The 16282-nt window shown below is 36.8% G+C and overlaps 1 protein-coding gene across 1 annotated transcript in view; it reads right to left on the bottom strand.

Moving 5' to 3' along the window:
* Window positions 1-16282, bottom strand: part of PELI2 (pellino E3 ubiquitin protein ligase family member 2) — a 178503-nt gene that overhangs the window by 107864 nt on the left and 54357 nt on the right. The window lies entirely within an intron of this gene.

Below are 16282 nucleotides of genomic sequence, written 5' to 3'. Positions count from 1 at the left end.
ACTAGATTCCATACTAAGTAGAGTGTAAGAGTTTAAATCAGTGGTCCTCCACTGGGGTGATTTTGCCCCTCGGGATATTCAGTACTATCTGGAGACATTTTTGGTAGTCACATTGAAGGACAAAGGGTGGGCGTTATTAGCATCTAGTGGGTAGGGGCCATAGATGCTGCTAAAACATCCTCCAACACAAAGCACTGCCCCCACAACAAAGAGTTATCTGGCCCCAACTGTCAATATTGCTGAGGTTGAGAAACCCTCAACCTTTGATTAGAAATATTCTTAAACTTCTTAATAATCTCTCCCTCCTTTACCACTGTTCAATATAACTCAGTTTAGGGAATAATGAAGAACAAGGAACATACATTAGAAATGTACCAGTGTAATAATAAAAGATCAAGTAGAAGAAAGTTCAGTATATTGGTACTAAAAGTTTTGTTCCATTTTTTTGAAAACCAAACAAAAGTACCTTCCCACCGAACAAAACCAAAAATATTATCTTTCTTAAAAACAAACAAAAAAACAAAGGTAGTAACTAGAATCAAAACTGATTTTGCATCATAGCTCAAGTAGAAAAGCTGTCAACATTACAGCTTGGGTAAACACATTTTGAAGCTGATAGTGGGGCAGTGGGTTCCACCAGAGGAACTCATATTGTCTTATCTAATTTCACAGCCTCTGAAGGCAGGCAAGGAAGAAAGAGCCCTTTGTGGGCAAGTACTTCTCTCCCAGCCAGGTGCACACAACCTGATCTGAACTTTGGCATTTAATGACTTCTGCTGCCCCTTCTCCTTTACTGCATGTCCACCCTAGGCAACGCTTCCATTGCAGAGTTAGGCGCTTTATTGCCCAGCTACCCTCTCCCCCAACTCTTGTGGGACTCATCATTGCTACTACCTACCAACCATACTTCATTTTCCCACTTCAGTATTCCATTCGAGTATCAGGTAAAGATCAATTTTCACAGATAAAAAGAAGATATTTCAACCAATTCAACTGTCTGGGATGCTAAAAACGTATTTTCTGAGAAAAGCTTTCCATTCTCCAAAAGTTATTAAACTCCTTTGTACTTCATGAAATCATGTAAATTGACTGAAAAGCAATGGTTTCTAAACATCATGGACGGCTGTTGTTCATTTCACCAGTTACATGAACATTCCCCTCTGGGCACCAGCCTGTAAGAGTAGGTCCTAATGCCAAGGAGCTTACAATCTGCTGGGAACTGAAATGTACCAGTTCCAAGTCCAATGCAAGGCAGGAGGAGTGGATACGAGAGAACACAGCAGATTTCACAGAAGAGGTGGCATCTGGGGACTGTTAATCACCTTTCAGAATAAAGTTTTAAGGATCTTTTTTTTTTCTTTTGGTGTGCAATTAAGGGGTTAAGTATTAAGGATTTGCTTATATTTTAAATACTGAAATCCAGCTATGCAGCCAGTGAAAATGAGCATCTATGCACTTAGAGAGGGGAATTATTTTATAGTCTTCTTAATTCATGTTTACACTGGTGATTCATATGGTATAATGTATTGTACAGAATGGCTTTCAAAAGAGCGTGTGATTCCATTACATCTTTACAACTTCCTTGCAAGGTAACTAAAAGAAGTTACTAATTTCCCATCACCTCTCTGGACAGGAGGCATGTGTACTATCCATTCCGTCCAATCCTCACCAGCAACTCTGGAAAGGATTTTCCTCTCTTACAGCTTATCCTTGTCACATGGTTTGTGAAAAGAAGAGCCAAGGTTCCAGTGAGGTCCGTCTGACATCACAATCTGTTTTTCCTGCCTCCTACATCAGGCCGCCTCCCTATCTCACAAATGTAAAAACCGAGGAAAATTTGGTGTGCAGGCTCCCAGCTGTAACATAGGTTTATGTCTTTCAGGAGAGAAAAACGCCAAACCATAAAATTCAAAGTTTAGCATAAAATTGAAGTTCTTCCCCCAAATACTCAATTCTGTAAAATCATTAGTTTTAACAGGCTAACAAATTTTCTAAGATACATTTTTATTTATGTAACAAAGCTAGATTTTAAACTGCTACAAGCTGTAAACGTGAATGTTGGTAGCTATTACTGATTTCTATTTTGACTTCATGTCCTAAAGTAAAATAGGTAACTTTTTAAAATGCCTTTAATAATTTACAAAAGCTTAACTGAGGTTTTAGTGCTAATGCAACTTTAAAGCATACTGGGTAGCAGAATGAATATTCACACTATGAAATATTATATAGCAATGAACAAACTATTATTATATCCAACATGAGATATTTCACTCACAAATATAAATGCTACATGAAAAAAGTCAGAAAAAGAAAGTACATACTACAGATCTCATTTATATAAAATACAAAAACTAACCTATGGTGTTACGTCAGGATGGTGGTTACCTGGTTACTGCTTGGGAGAGGGGAATAGGAATTGGGATGGGGATCAAGGGAGTCTTTTGGGGTGCCGATAATGTTGATTCTTGATCTGGGTACTGTGTAAATGGGTATGTTCACTTTATGAAAACTCAAACTCTACACTTATGATTTGTGTAAAGACAGTCGTCTTAAAAAATACTAGATAAGATTTGTTTACCAGAATTCAATTCTTCCACATTTTAAGGAAACCAAATTTAACATTAGTTCTACCTATCTTATAAGACTTAAATAATAATGTTATTTAGAAGTTTAAAAACGTGACATTCTTGGATTTATAATATGGGTTGCAGAATAAAATAATAAAAATTATTTTTTTTAATGCTGGGGAAAAAATCACTGACATTAATGTTAATTTCAAACAGGCACTATAGAAGGATTTAAAATTTTTTATATCTTGTTTCACGTGAAACAAGGGTTTAACTCCAAACTGCAAAAAAATACAGAAGTACTCCTTTGTTAAAAAAGCAAGGAATGAAACTAGTGTTGGCAGTCTGAAGAATGCATGAGGAAACAAAACCGAGTTAGGTCGGATGCATTTTCACATAAGAATGCCTTATAAAATGTTCTAATTGGAATAAAGTACATTCTTCAGTGAGGACATGCAATGATTTTCAAAGTTAGTGGGTTCAATAATTCAGAAACTGGTCATTATTAAAGCTTTACGGCTGTGATCTGAAGAAAATGATAAATTTAAATTGTAAAGTTTATAGAGGAAACCTATATTCAAATCATAAGGATAGAGTTTTAATTTTTAATCTATCACTGCACTTTAGCTAAATGTTTTTTGGGTTTTTTACTAGATTATGGGAAATCTTTTTAATTTACTGTAAATGGTCATTTAGTAATCACCTGCAGATTGTGAATTTTTTTTGCTGAATATCTTTTTTATTGAAGCAAATGATTATACATATTTGTGTGGCAAAAAACTATCAGTAGTTGTATACAACATGTAATGGCCAAATTTTAGCTTAAAGTTTTTTATACAATCAAACTGCCTATAAGTACGGATGCTAGATTTCATCATTTCCTGAGCCAATTTATAACTTCTTATAACAGCTAGTTAATACTTTCCCGAGAAACCATCACTAATAATATTAGCTAACATTAACAAATTGCTACCATGTAGTGAGCATATGACAAGTTCCAAGTGTTTCCCTTCATGTGTCACTAGCCTGGAGGCAGACTATACTACTGGCAAGTATTTAATGCTTCTCCCTGCAAAACTTTTGAACCTTTGAGCTCAGGCAGAGCCATGAGATTTGCTTTGGCCACTGGAATACAAGCATGTCATTTCCCAGCAGAAGCTTAAAGAACTACATTTCTATTCCTCCCTCCATGATCTTTGAAGTATAAACCAAGATTGGCCCTCCATCATCCTGGGTCCCTGAATTTCTGTGATGAACACAGCCCCCATGCTAACCCACAATGGACATGAAACATGAGTAATATTCTTTAAAATTTTTTTAATGTTATCAATGATTTCTTCTTAAAACTCTCAATAACAGATACGTAACTCCTGAGATCACAAAGCAAAAAGACCAGAAATACATACAAGTTTTTGTGCAAAGCTGGTTACCATCATGTTGTTTATCATAAAAACATTTGGAAACAACAGAAGGGTTAATAAATTTTAATTTTAATACATTCAACACATTAACACAATTAAATACTATGCAGTGGTTAAAAATCAAGTTTTCAATGGTCATTCAATGATATAGGGAAATGTCACAATATAAGAAATGGAAAAAAAAATGGATATAAAGCAATATACATCGTATAATTCCAAGATTCTAAAACTAGCCAGGACAAAATTCACCAAATGTACCTGTGATATAAACCGATCTATGCATGTGCCTGTGGGATTGCACAATATCAATGCATTACCTTATTAGAACAGCCAGCTGTCCCAGCACATGGCCAAGGCAGGTCACACTATTTGGTTACTCATTCAACAAACTGTACTGGGAAATGGCAATTTAGAAATGAAGGACAGGCCCTGCCTTCAAGGAGCCTGCTGTCAGTAATGACAAGAGAAGCCCGCCTGTAACTCTAGGACAGCATCAGGAAACTTGTGGGGATGTGCAAAAGGTGCTCTAGCAGTTCAAAAAAGGGACTTTCACCAAGGCTGGGAGTGAGGAGAGTTTCCAGGAGGCAATGACATTTGGGCCATGTTTTTAAGGATAGTGGGAGTGTAGGTTAGTATATGAGGCTGGGGCACATCCTAAGCAATAAGGACATCGCTGGCAAACATCAAGGGAAAACAGCCACCTGGGGATCACAGAGAAGAGCAGGGCAGTCTTGCAGGGCTCACCCGGCAGCAGAATAAAGATAAAGAGTGAAGCAGGAATGAGGGGGGTCCACTAAAGAGCCTATAGTAATACAAAAACAAAGGTTCCTGAAGCCATTTCTTCATGCCTCACCTGGAACATGGGTGTGACCAATAAAGAGCTTGTCAGTAGGTAGCCCTGTGAATCAGTCAGCAATGACAGGACTTCAAAGAGGCTTTCTCACAAAAGATAAGGCCAACCACTCACTTTAATGTAAAAAGCAAAAGGTGTAACAAAAAAGGCAACAGCATTTGCAAGTCAACCAGTGGGACCTCTGTGTCCCTCCTGTGCAGTCTATGCTTCTTTTCAGCTGCACAGAATTTATTCTGATGCACCTTCTACTACACACTGTCATAACTACTACTGCAAACAAATCAGCTACTTAAATACAAGCCTCGTTGTTCTTTTGTAGAAAAGACTCTGCAGAGCAGTTGCTTTCAGACTGATAGCTTATCCTAATAGTGCTACTAACCTGTAAGTCTATAAGTCAACTTCCATTTTTACTGGCAAATGTCGTATTCATTCATGTCATCATTACAGCAATCCTAGTTTGAAAATGAATGGATTTTCCAAGTCACACTCTTGGTAGGTGGGAAAATCAGGAGCAGAATCCAGCCTGGGTCCCATCCTCCAGAATATTTTCCACCTGCTACCTACAGTAACAGATCTACATTCCTGGGCCCTGAGCAACACACCTGGCTTAGTGACATAAGACAACTTATCAGGCTTTTCCGAACTTCTTTAAGTCCTTCGTCTATACAATGAGGACTCAGTCTAAATATAGTTCCTTCCAAAGGTAACACTCCATGTTTTTAAGAAGGAAAGTTACAGCAAAAGATTCTCTTCCTCCATGCGAAGATGGGTTTAAATGCCTGAATCAGGGCCATAAATTCAAATAAGTCTGAGTAAAAGAATGATTATAAATACAAATACAAGTATTCTCCCACACTGACATGTTAAAAGCAACTCTTTAATACAATTGTGCTTTACGGACTACACAAATTAAATGATTTTCCAACTAATACATGCATCAAGTCAAAATTATAATTAGTGTATATCAGTAATGCAGATAATTACACTGATAATTAAGTTACTGAGTGCTATATCAAGCTGTCCTGGTCTAACAGTCTGGATCCAAAAGATTTTTAAAAGGAAAAGAAACAAAAAGCCCCCTTCCCTGACTCTCTGTTATTTCATTCCTTCCCCATCCTTTTGTTCCCCCCAACACAAGGTTTAAGAGCTGTTCAGTAATATAAGGTATTTTGTATTTCATTTCCCATAAAATAACACGTATAAGTTTTCTCTTGCTGCTGTAACAAATTACCATAAAACTTAGCAGCTAAAAACAATACAAATTGATTATCCCAATCTTTTGGTCACATCTGTCAGTCAGAAGGCCAGCCTGAATCTCACACGGCTGAAATCAAGGCACCGGCAGCGAGGTATTCCTTTATGGAGGTCCTAGGGAAGAATCTGTTTCCAGGGATACTTAGGATGCCCGCAGGGTTGAGTTCCATGTGATTACAGGACTGAAGTCCTTGTTTACTTGCTGGCTGGCTGCCGGGGTTGTCCTCGGCTGCTGCTTGCATTTCGCAGTTCATAGCCCCCTTCCTCCATCTCCCAATCTAGAAAAAGGATGAGTCGCTCTCAGGCTTCAAATTTCTCCTGCCCCTTCTTCCTTCACCTCTCTTTGTGTCTCTGCCTTCCTCTTCCACTGTTAAGGACCCATGTGATCACAATGGGCCCACCTGAATAATAATCCAGGATAATCACCCTACTTTAAAATTCCATGACCTTAATTCTATCTGCAAAATCCCTTTTGCCATTAAAGTAACATATTCATAGAGATTGGCTGAGATTAAAGTGTGAGCATCTTTTGGGAGGGGGGGGCATTTTTCTACCAACCACAAATACAATCATCCCTCAGTAACCCTGGGAGGTTGGTTACAGGACACCCTGCAGGTAACAAAATCCACAGATTTAAGTCCCTTGCACAAAATGACACAATATTTGCCTATAACCTACACATATCCTCCTGTATACTTTAAATCATCTCTAGATTTATAATATAATGTAAATGCTACGTGAACAGTTGTTATACTGTATTGTTTAGGGAATAAGGACAAGGAAAAAAGTCTGTATATGTTCAGCACAGATGCACCACCCTATTTTTTCCCAAATATTTTGGATCAGTAATTGGTTGAGTCCACAGATACAAAACCCATGGATAAGGCAGGCCAACTGTACAGAAAAGATAGATGTCTCTTTTGCTGGAAAACCATGAATAATTCTTCTGTCTCCACTGCACAGCAAGGCAGAGATTTATGTTAAATATCAATACACATACATAGAAAAAAAACACATTTGTTATCAGTGCTTAAAAAGATGAAACTATATGCTAGAAAAGGGGTGAGAGAAAAAAATGTTAGTGTCAAACTATATGAATTACTGAAACTAAGAAAAATGTGATATTCTGAATCAACTCTTCTAGAAGTATTCATAGTGGGCACTATGAATCATACTTCAAATTTTAATTTTAAATTTACTATAAAATATCTTAAAATCTGAAAGACTCACACACAAATCTGTCGGGAGAAGTAGTGACAAATAGTTATGCTGTTTCAGATCTGAGACAGTTGTTTAGTTTAAACACGGCAGTAAAAATCTCGACATTTAATTTAGGTGATTTGAAAGAAAATGTATTTAAGCTAGAAACCCTAATGGTTACTTTGTGAATAACAAAAGTAAAAAACTAAACAAACAAACAAACAAAAGAAAATAACTCACAAATTACTTAACACTATCCACAATAACAAAACTATCAAAAAACCTTACAAAAACATTTATAAAAAAAGTATTGATTAGTCAAAATTTACAGAAATGTAACAGATGGTTAATAATAACCAATAATTGATGTTAAAACTCATTCTATGTAAAACATAAAGTTGGATAAATCACCTAATCACAGATATATTTATGAATATTATTCATTCAAGGAGTGAATATTTAACAATAAGAATTGTAATAAAATTATTAAGTATGTAAATAAAATATTTTAAAATATTCCCATTGATCCATTTAACCAAAGAGGTGAAAGAGAACTACAAACCACTACTGAAAGAAATTAAAGAAGACACAAAAAGATGGAAAGATATTCCATGCTCTTGGATTGGAAAAATTAACACTGTGAAAATGTCTATACTACCCAAAGCGATCTACAGATTCAATGCAATCCCCATCAAAATACCAATGACATTCTTTACAGAAATGGAAAAAACAATCTTAACTTACATACAGAACAACAAAAGACCCTGAATAGCCAAAGCAATCTGAGGAAAAAAAATAATAATAAAGCTGGAGGCATAATACTACCTGACTTCAAATTATACTACAAAGCTATTCTAACCAAAACAGCATGGTACTGGCATAAAAATAGACACTCAGACCAGTGGAATAGAATTGATAACCCAGAAATCACCCCTCAGGCTTACAGCCATCTGATATTGGACAAAAGCAACAAAAATCTACACTGGGGAAAAGACTGCCTCTTCAATAAGTGGTGCTGGGAAACTGGATATCCATATGCAGAAGAATGAAACTAGATCTGCACCTCTCACCATATACTAAAATTTACTCCAAATGGATTAAAGACTTAAGTATAAGATCTGAAACTGTAAAATTACTAAGGGAAAATATAGGTGAAACACTTCAGGAACTAGGTCTGAGCATATGAACATGAGCCCAAAAGCACAAGCAGCAAAATAAAAAATAAACAAATGAGACTATATCAAACTAAAAAGCTTCTGCACTGGAAAGGAAACAATCAACAGCATGAAATGACAACCTACAGAGTGGGAGAAAATTTTTGCTAACTATGCATCCGACAAGGGATTCACATCCATAATATACAAGGAACTCAAGCAATTACACAGTAAAAAAAACAGCCCAATGAAAAAATGGGCAAAGGAGCTGAACAGACATTTTTCAAAGGAAGATATACAAATGGCCAACAGGTACATGAAAAAATGCTTGACATCACTAGTCATCAGGGAAATGCAAATTAAAGCCACAATGAGTTACCACCTCATCCCAGTTAGATTGGCTATAATCAAAAAGACAGTGAATAACAAATGCTGACAAGGGTGTGGAGAGAAGGGAATGCTCCTAAATTGTTGGTGGGACTGTAAATTAGTACAACCACTATGGAAAATGGTATGGAGGTTTCTCAAACAACTACAGAAAGATCTTCCATATGATCCAGCAATCCCACTTCTGGGTATATACCCAGAGGAATGGAAATCATCATGTCAAAGGGCTACCTGCACTCCCTTGTTCACTGCAGCTCTGTTCACAATAGCCAAGATATGGAACCAACCTAAATGTCCATTGATGGATGATTGGATAAGGAAACTGTGGTATATATACACCACGGAATACTACTCTGCCATAACAAAGAATGAAATTCTCCCATTTGCAACAACATGGATGAGCTTGTTGAAACTTATGTTGAGTGAAATAAGCAAAGCACAGAGGGATATATACAGTATGTGCTCACTCATAAGTGGGAGCTAAGAGAGAAAGAAGGAAGAAGAGAAAGACCACAGTGGTGCGTTGGACTTGCAGAGGGAGAGAACATACCTTGGGATACAAAGTGGAGAGGGGAGAAGAGGGATGGGGAGGGAGGTTGGGATAATTGTGTGGGGTACATGGGGTACAATCGCAATTTGTGGTAATGAGCATGCTGCCAGTATGGATCTGGCCTTCACATCTTGGGCACAGGGGGTGACAATTAGCTTTGTATCTCATGAATATTCATAACCAAGAAAACAAAAAAAAACCCAAAATCTAAATAAATAAAAATATTCTGATTGATTCCCTAAATATGAACTAGACAAATTATGAAACTGTACCAAAGTGATGCAAGTTACAGCACCAATCATTCAAGTCATGCTAATAATTTCTAAGTCATCTGTTAATTATTAGAAATTACTGGTGTGACCCTTTATTTAACGTATCTGTCACAAGCCAAGCAATGTCTGAGCTATGATTTGATACAAGAAACAAAACTCTTCCAATAACTTCACCCATTTAATTGAAAGATAATAGGTGAATTGAGTCAATATATACAGTTCTATTACCTTTTGCTGACCTAATATCAATTAAATTCAATTTTTTTCCAGCCCTAATACAGAGATTTTTATATTCACTACTTCTGTTATCACCTAAGCCATGAAAATCACTTACTGGACTCTCATATTTAATTATTTGGATTAATTTTACAAAATTTTGTTCACCTTCAATCTGTACTTTGTAAACATCAACTGGACAAGTTCTAAGAATCAATAAGTTGAAACGTTATTAAAAGTTACTTGTATTTTTCATATTTGTCATCAAATAAGTACATATTCATGTAATTTGTTGGCTAATTTAATAGGTTTTCTCTTGAAATTAATATTTTGTTTCATTTCAAATTTGCTTCTCTAACATCCTCTGCTTCTCTATCATAGTTTCCTGTATTTGGTTTTATATGTTCTATCACCTTTTATTTGTCAAATAAATCTGTCCATCTTAATAATTGAAACTTATCTTTCTTCTAAAACCAAAGGAAAATTTGACATTGTTTAGAACATCATGTAATAAAGCCAAAATCTCTAAAAATATTTAATTGTCCAAATCACATCTCACAATTTCCATTAAAGTGAACATTCAAGTCTTTATACACTTTCCAAACTGAGTCTACATTAACAGTACCACAGGCTACCCATCAAGGTCCAAATACTTCAATTATCTCAAGCCCTTCGCTGTGGTATTTAATTCTCCAGTATTTATTTGATATAACATAATAAACAAAAATTTCAAGAAAAAATATTAAGTGGTTTACTTGGTTTATCTTTCTACTGCATCATCCAGAGATAACTAAATACAAGTAAGAGAGCTTCAAATGAAAACATCCTGGGGTGGCATTGGTAGTATACTGGCGAGCATAGCTGCCTTCCAAATTAAAACATCCAGAAATTTTTCTAGAATTTCAGCTGAGACACTTCCTGCCCCCAGAATCATACTTATCCTATCTGTACAGAATTCATAAGGCTTTTATGTGAATATTTCTCATTGAAACAATAATTCTTGAGTATGACAAATAAATAAATACTTCTTTTTTTTTTTTTTTTTTTTAAAAGATGACCGGTAAGGGGATCTTAACCCTTGACTTGGTGTGGTCAGCACCACGCTCACCCAGTGAGCGAACCGGCCATCCGTATATGGGATCCGAACCCGGGGCCTTGGTGTTATTAGCACCGCACTCTCCCGAGTGAGCCACGGGCCGGCCCAAATAAATACTTCTGAAATATATTTCAGATGTTGTTCCTTGCAGCTCCATAAAATCAACAAAAATCATCACACTACCTTCAAAGTCTTGAATATTGCACTTTTAAGTAAATTATTAAAATACTCCTATGTGAAATGGTTGGAGCTTTGTCAATAATGACTGAAATTTTACTGTCCTGATTTACAAGTTTGCCAAAAAGTGTTTTTTCATCTAGTAGATACATGTTTTGCAACAAGCAGGACCATAAATCTAAACTGCCCTGATAGATTCACATAAAAAATATTTTCTGAAGTCCTAATAAATACTTTATGTCAGAAAATTATTTTAAAACTATATAATATATTGTATTAATGCCTCATGTTCTTTCCTTTGCTTTTTCAAAATGCCTTGATTAAATTTTTTGGAAGTTATTATTTTAATTTTGGGGGAACTGATTCATGTTTGTATGTTTCATTGAAATAATCAATTGTTTTTCATTCTAGAAATACGAATGATTTGTTTTAGGTTTGTGTTACCATGTAATATTGAAAGACATTCTGGACTACAGTTAATTACTATTACTTCTTTTTTTCTTCTCTCACAGATTCAGAATATTCATGTTTATGATATCTAAAAGGAGAAAACTTATCCAAACTTTATTGCTTCTCCATGTATAATAAAATACTTCATTAATTCTTGAACCTATTAATATCAAACACCACACACTACTAACCCAAGAGTTATAATGCAATAACAATGAGAGAAACCAAAGTCATACCTATTTAAAACTCAACTATTTAAAAGCAGTAACAATTAGAAAGTCTGAGGATAATGATAAACCAATGGTTCTCCTATAGCACAAAAGGTTCCAGCTGCATAATGAATATGCTGTAGAGAAATGACTTTCACTGCCATCAAGACACAATCTGGAAAGACAGTGAGTGCTTCCAAAGTAGTTTCACTACATCCTACAAAATCAGTTTACATTAATGAGTTTACACTGGAAATTATATTATTAGTTTTAGCACTTCTCATGGTTACTATTATATTATTCATCAGCCGATAAGGAAGAGTTTCAATATTTTATCAACAGGGAAGCCACACCGACTAGGAGATCTTGCTCCCCAGCTGCCACTACCACCAGGCTGAAGAGCAGCCTGGTCATAGCCATCATATTACACAGCTCTAATTTTTCTCTAAACTATCACTCAAAGACCACTGATATTTACCATTCTGAAATATGCCAACTGGAACAAAGTGATTTTCGGTTACTTTTTAAAAGTTAAAAAAAAAAAAAAAACCCAAAAAGGAGATTTCAATAAAGCATAATCTAAGACGGAAAAACCATGATGAAGAGTTCTCCACAGTAATGTTGCTAAATTTAAACCACGCTGCTAGCAAAATACTCCCCTATCAGGCACCAGCATCAGCACCATCACCACCACCACCACCATACCATTTACTGGCCAAGTAAGAGCAAAACAGTTGCCCCATATCATAAAAAAGTAAATGAACACACATAAATCAACTTAAATTCTCAGTCATACCATGCCATCCCTCTGCTTCACACCCCTCAAAGTTTCTCCTTGGAGAAAAATCCAAATTCTCCAGCCAGACCCACAAGACCCCCGATCTCTCTGCTCTCCTGGCCAACTCTTCTCTCCCTATAGCTTGCAGTTCACACACCGCTCCCTCCGAGACCCTTCCCTGTCTGCCCAGTCCAACCCCTGTGCCCCTCCCTCACAGCACTTCTCACATGTGCACTCACACGTGTATTCACACGACTCTTCCTCTTTGCCTACTCACTAGCTGCTGGGCTTCATGCAGATGTGTTTGCTCACTGCAGTATATCCGAGAGCTGGCATGGTGCCTGGCCATGGAACGTGCTAGACAAACATTTATTCAATAAATCGATGGGTGAATACATTGCTAAAGGCCCTATGATCATGTAACAGGACAGCCAACAAAAAACATGACTTTTTTACACACTACATAATCAGAGAAATACCTGTGTTATCCCAAAAGCAAATATGTACACAACTAAAGAAGATACAAATAGAAATGACACAATAGTGGCACTGCTTGCCATCCTCCTCTGACTCAGCTCAGACGCTGACATGCGTGGAAGACTAGGAGGTCGCCTCCCCAGCTGCCACTACCACCAGCAAAGGGCAATCCCTGGTCTGCCCCAGATGGTGGGGCAGAGGAACAACTGTGGCAGGGCAAAGAAACAACAGCTGGAAGGCAAAGTGCTCGCATCCTAACAATAGATAATCACAGCCACCCACTTTTACAACTCCAATCAAAAGTGCACGTTCATTACCAATTCTGCAGAATCAGAAACCTCAGAGCAGAGAAACCACTGTCGATTCAGGTCGATTCAGGTAAAACACCAGCATTCTGAGGAATGTGGAGTAAGCAACAAAGACAACAAGAAAAATAGCCCAGCAGGGCCTGGGAAGGGCCCAAAGCCAGGAACTCAGGAGGAGAAAGAGAATCTGGGGCATAGTTAAGACGTACCCGGGGAAGCCCAATGCACCAACAACCATGGCAAATGAAAAGCTAAAGGGCCAGATGTCTTGATGACAGTAGATAAGAAAGGAATTGCACACAGGAGCAGAATAAACTGTGGTCACTTCCAGTGACAACAAGCTGTAAAGTACACTGTAACTGGGGAAAAACTGGAACAGAAATGAGTTTCTGAAACTGAGTGAAAAGTACTATGAAATCTTTGATGCTATAGGAGTCAGGGAGAAAGGAATCAGGTTAGGTACTGAGTCACTGGAGCATGTGGAGGAGTGAACTGTAGGTCAGCAAGTTCAACGGAAGTTGGGGGAAAGGTAGCTTAAATTAATAATGTAAAAGAGAGAAGACTGAAATGGAAGCAGCAGAATGAAATCATCTCTAGTTCCACAAACTGGAGATGGAAAAAAGAGTAAAAAGAGCATATTAGTTTACAATCAGATTCAGGTTCACCAGGCAGTGGAGAAACATTTGAAGAAAAGGTTAAATACGTAGGTGCTTTGCTCACAACTGAGTGGAGCTCCCAGTAGAAGGGCCAACAGCACAAATTGAGCAGCAGGAGCTGCTGGGCACAGCTGGCTGGGGAGGAGCGTTTGAGAGGGACCAGGAGGAGGGAGGGACATGGGACTAGGTCCTAGGTTTGTGCAGGACGGAAGAGGTAGATTTAGCCCTTGTTCACTGTACAAACCACCATTCATTACTTACTTTGGACAAGGCCCTCAAGGCAAAGGCACAAAGACGAGTAAGGTGAATAAGGCAAAGCCACAGGCGTGGCTGGTCAGCTCAGGATAGATACGCCTGCTATCCATCCGCCTCACTCATGGATGAGTGACCTAGGCTAGGCCTACCAGATTCTCTTTCCTGACAGTGGAAAAGTAAAACCTTTAAAAGAGACAGAAGGTGGTTGGAGTCAAGTCACTTTATGACACCTCTGAAGAATATCCACGTTAACTCCATCGATACTCACTCCACTTCTGCTCACTCACAAAACCTGGTTACTCAACTTCTCCCCTGATTCTGAGAGCTACTTCTACTCTCTCCTATGCTAATTTCTCCATTTTTCCTTTTTTTTTTTCTTAGCCAGAATAATTTATGTAGCTTATAAGCAAGATATCTTATCTGATTCAACATGGTTCTTGTCTGTAGCCAATTTGCTCGGTTTATAAATGAGTCAACTGAGGCAATGAAAATATATTTTCCCAGATAGAGGGTCAAGACCAAAACCCAACTTGCCCTATTCTTAGTACTGTAAGGAATATTTTTAAACACAGATTTAGATAGACAACTACCAAAACATTTATAGTCTAAATAACTTGAAGTAAAATCCAGATATAAAGTTATAACATGAAAGGCTAAATGGGAGGGGGTGGAGGTGTGTAAAGACTAAGGAGGGCCAACTATCTCCTAACAGTTGCAAATTTTCATATTCTATTACAACATGAAGACTGAGTAATTAAAGCAGGATTTCTATAAATTTTTTAAATGTTAGCCATTGTATTAATATAAAACCCAAGATTTAAAAAAAATACAAAAAGGTATAAATCCAGAGGAAGGAAAGGAAAGATAAATATCAAGAGACAAAATCATAAGGACCATGTTTATCATAGCAGGACATTTTCGGCACTCTTTACATGCTTAAAAACATTTGTCTTGGTATCCCTCTTCACCAAATATTTTTGGACTATAAAATGTTTCTTATACTTCCTTGACCTTCCAAGATTTTGTTGCTATTTTATCTCCTCCTTTCCTCAGAATCTTTGTAAAGCTGAATTTCCTTTATTTTTCTTACAAAATGTCCTTCCTTTTTAGTTTATTTCTCTTTCTCTAGTCAAAAGCTTGTCCTCTAAATATTAATCTTTCCTTTTCTGCTTCGTTGGTATTTGATATTTTCTTATCTGCTCATTCCCTCATTAATACAAGATGATCTTAATTGGTACATTCTTATAAATTCTTTTCATGACACTGTTTCAGAAACAAAGGTGATCTACACTGTTCCCACTGTGTGTAAATACCTTGTGCGTTTCCATGAAGCCATTCATGTCTCTTTGAAAATGGGTTTCAGTAAAAATAGAAGTCAAGAATTTATTTATTCTACATGGTACAAACCCATGATGATAAACATGTACAGCCAGTACTTCAGATAAGTATAATTACTGTACAGAAAAGGAAACTATGTTACACATTAAAGAATTTATTTAATTGAAGAAAAATTATCATAAATCTCATGTAAAATGTATCAACTAGAATGGAAACTCGGATTTTTCCCCCACTTATATATCAGGAAACAAATAAATAATCCTTTTTTTTTTAATTTACCATTTTATTCACTTCAAACTTATAAGAAATATGTATAGCACATGTCTTACACCACTTAGCTCTGTTTACTTCCCATCTTTCTAACGATCACACAAATTCAATTTCACGTGCATATAGATTATGTGAAAACATGTACTGCACTCCATTAAAAAAGAAAAATAACAAATCTTCATGTGTTTTTTTTCCAAGATTTAATACAAAAACTCTTTAGGATAAAGAACATCACGTATCTTCCAGCCATAACTATTCCATATCAATAAATGCTACTTGCTTTGTATCCTGAAACAATGGTTCATAACAGGACAGACTGTACCTGCCCATCCCTCCCCAGGAGACGATCTACAATATCTTCAGACGTATTTGGTTGTTTAGTGGCCCTCCCAACTCT

Source organism: Cynocephalus volans, chromosome 3, assembly GCF_027409185.1.
Source record: "Cynocephalus volans isolate mCynVol1 chromosome 3, mCynVol1.pri, whole genome shotgun sequence".
Taxonomy (NCBI): Eukaryota; Metazoa; Chordata; class Mammalia; order Dermoptera; family Cynocephalidae; genus Cynocephalus; species Cynocephalus volans.
Note: the sequence above shows the minus strand (reverse complement) of the source record. Positions and strands in the feature narration are given on the sequence as shown.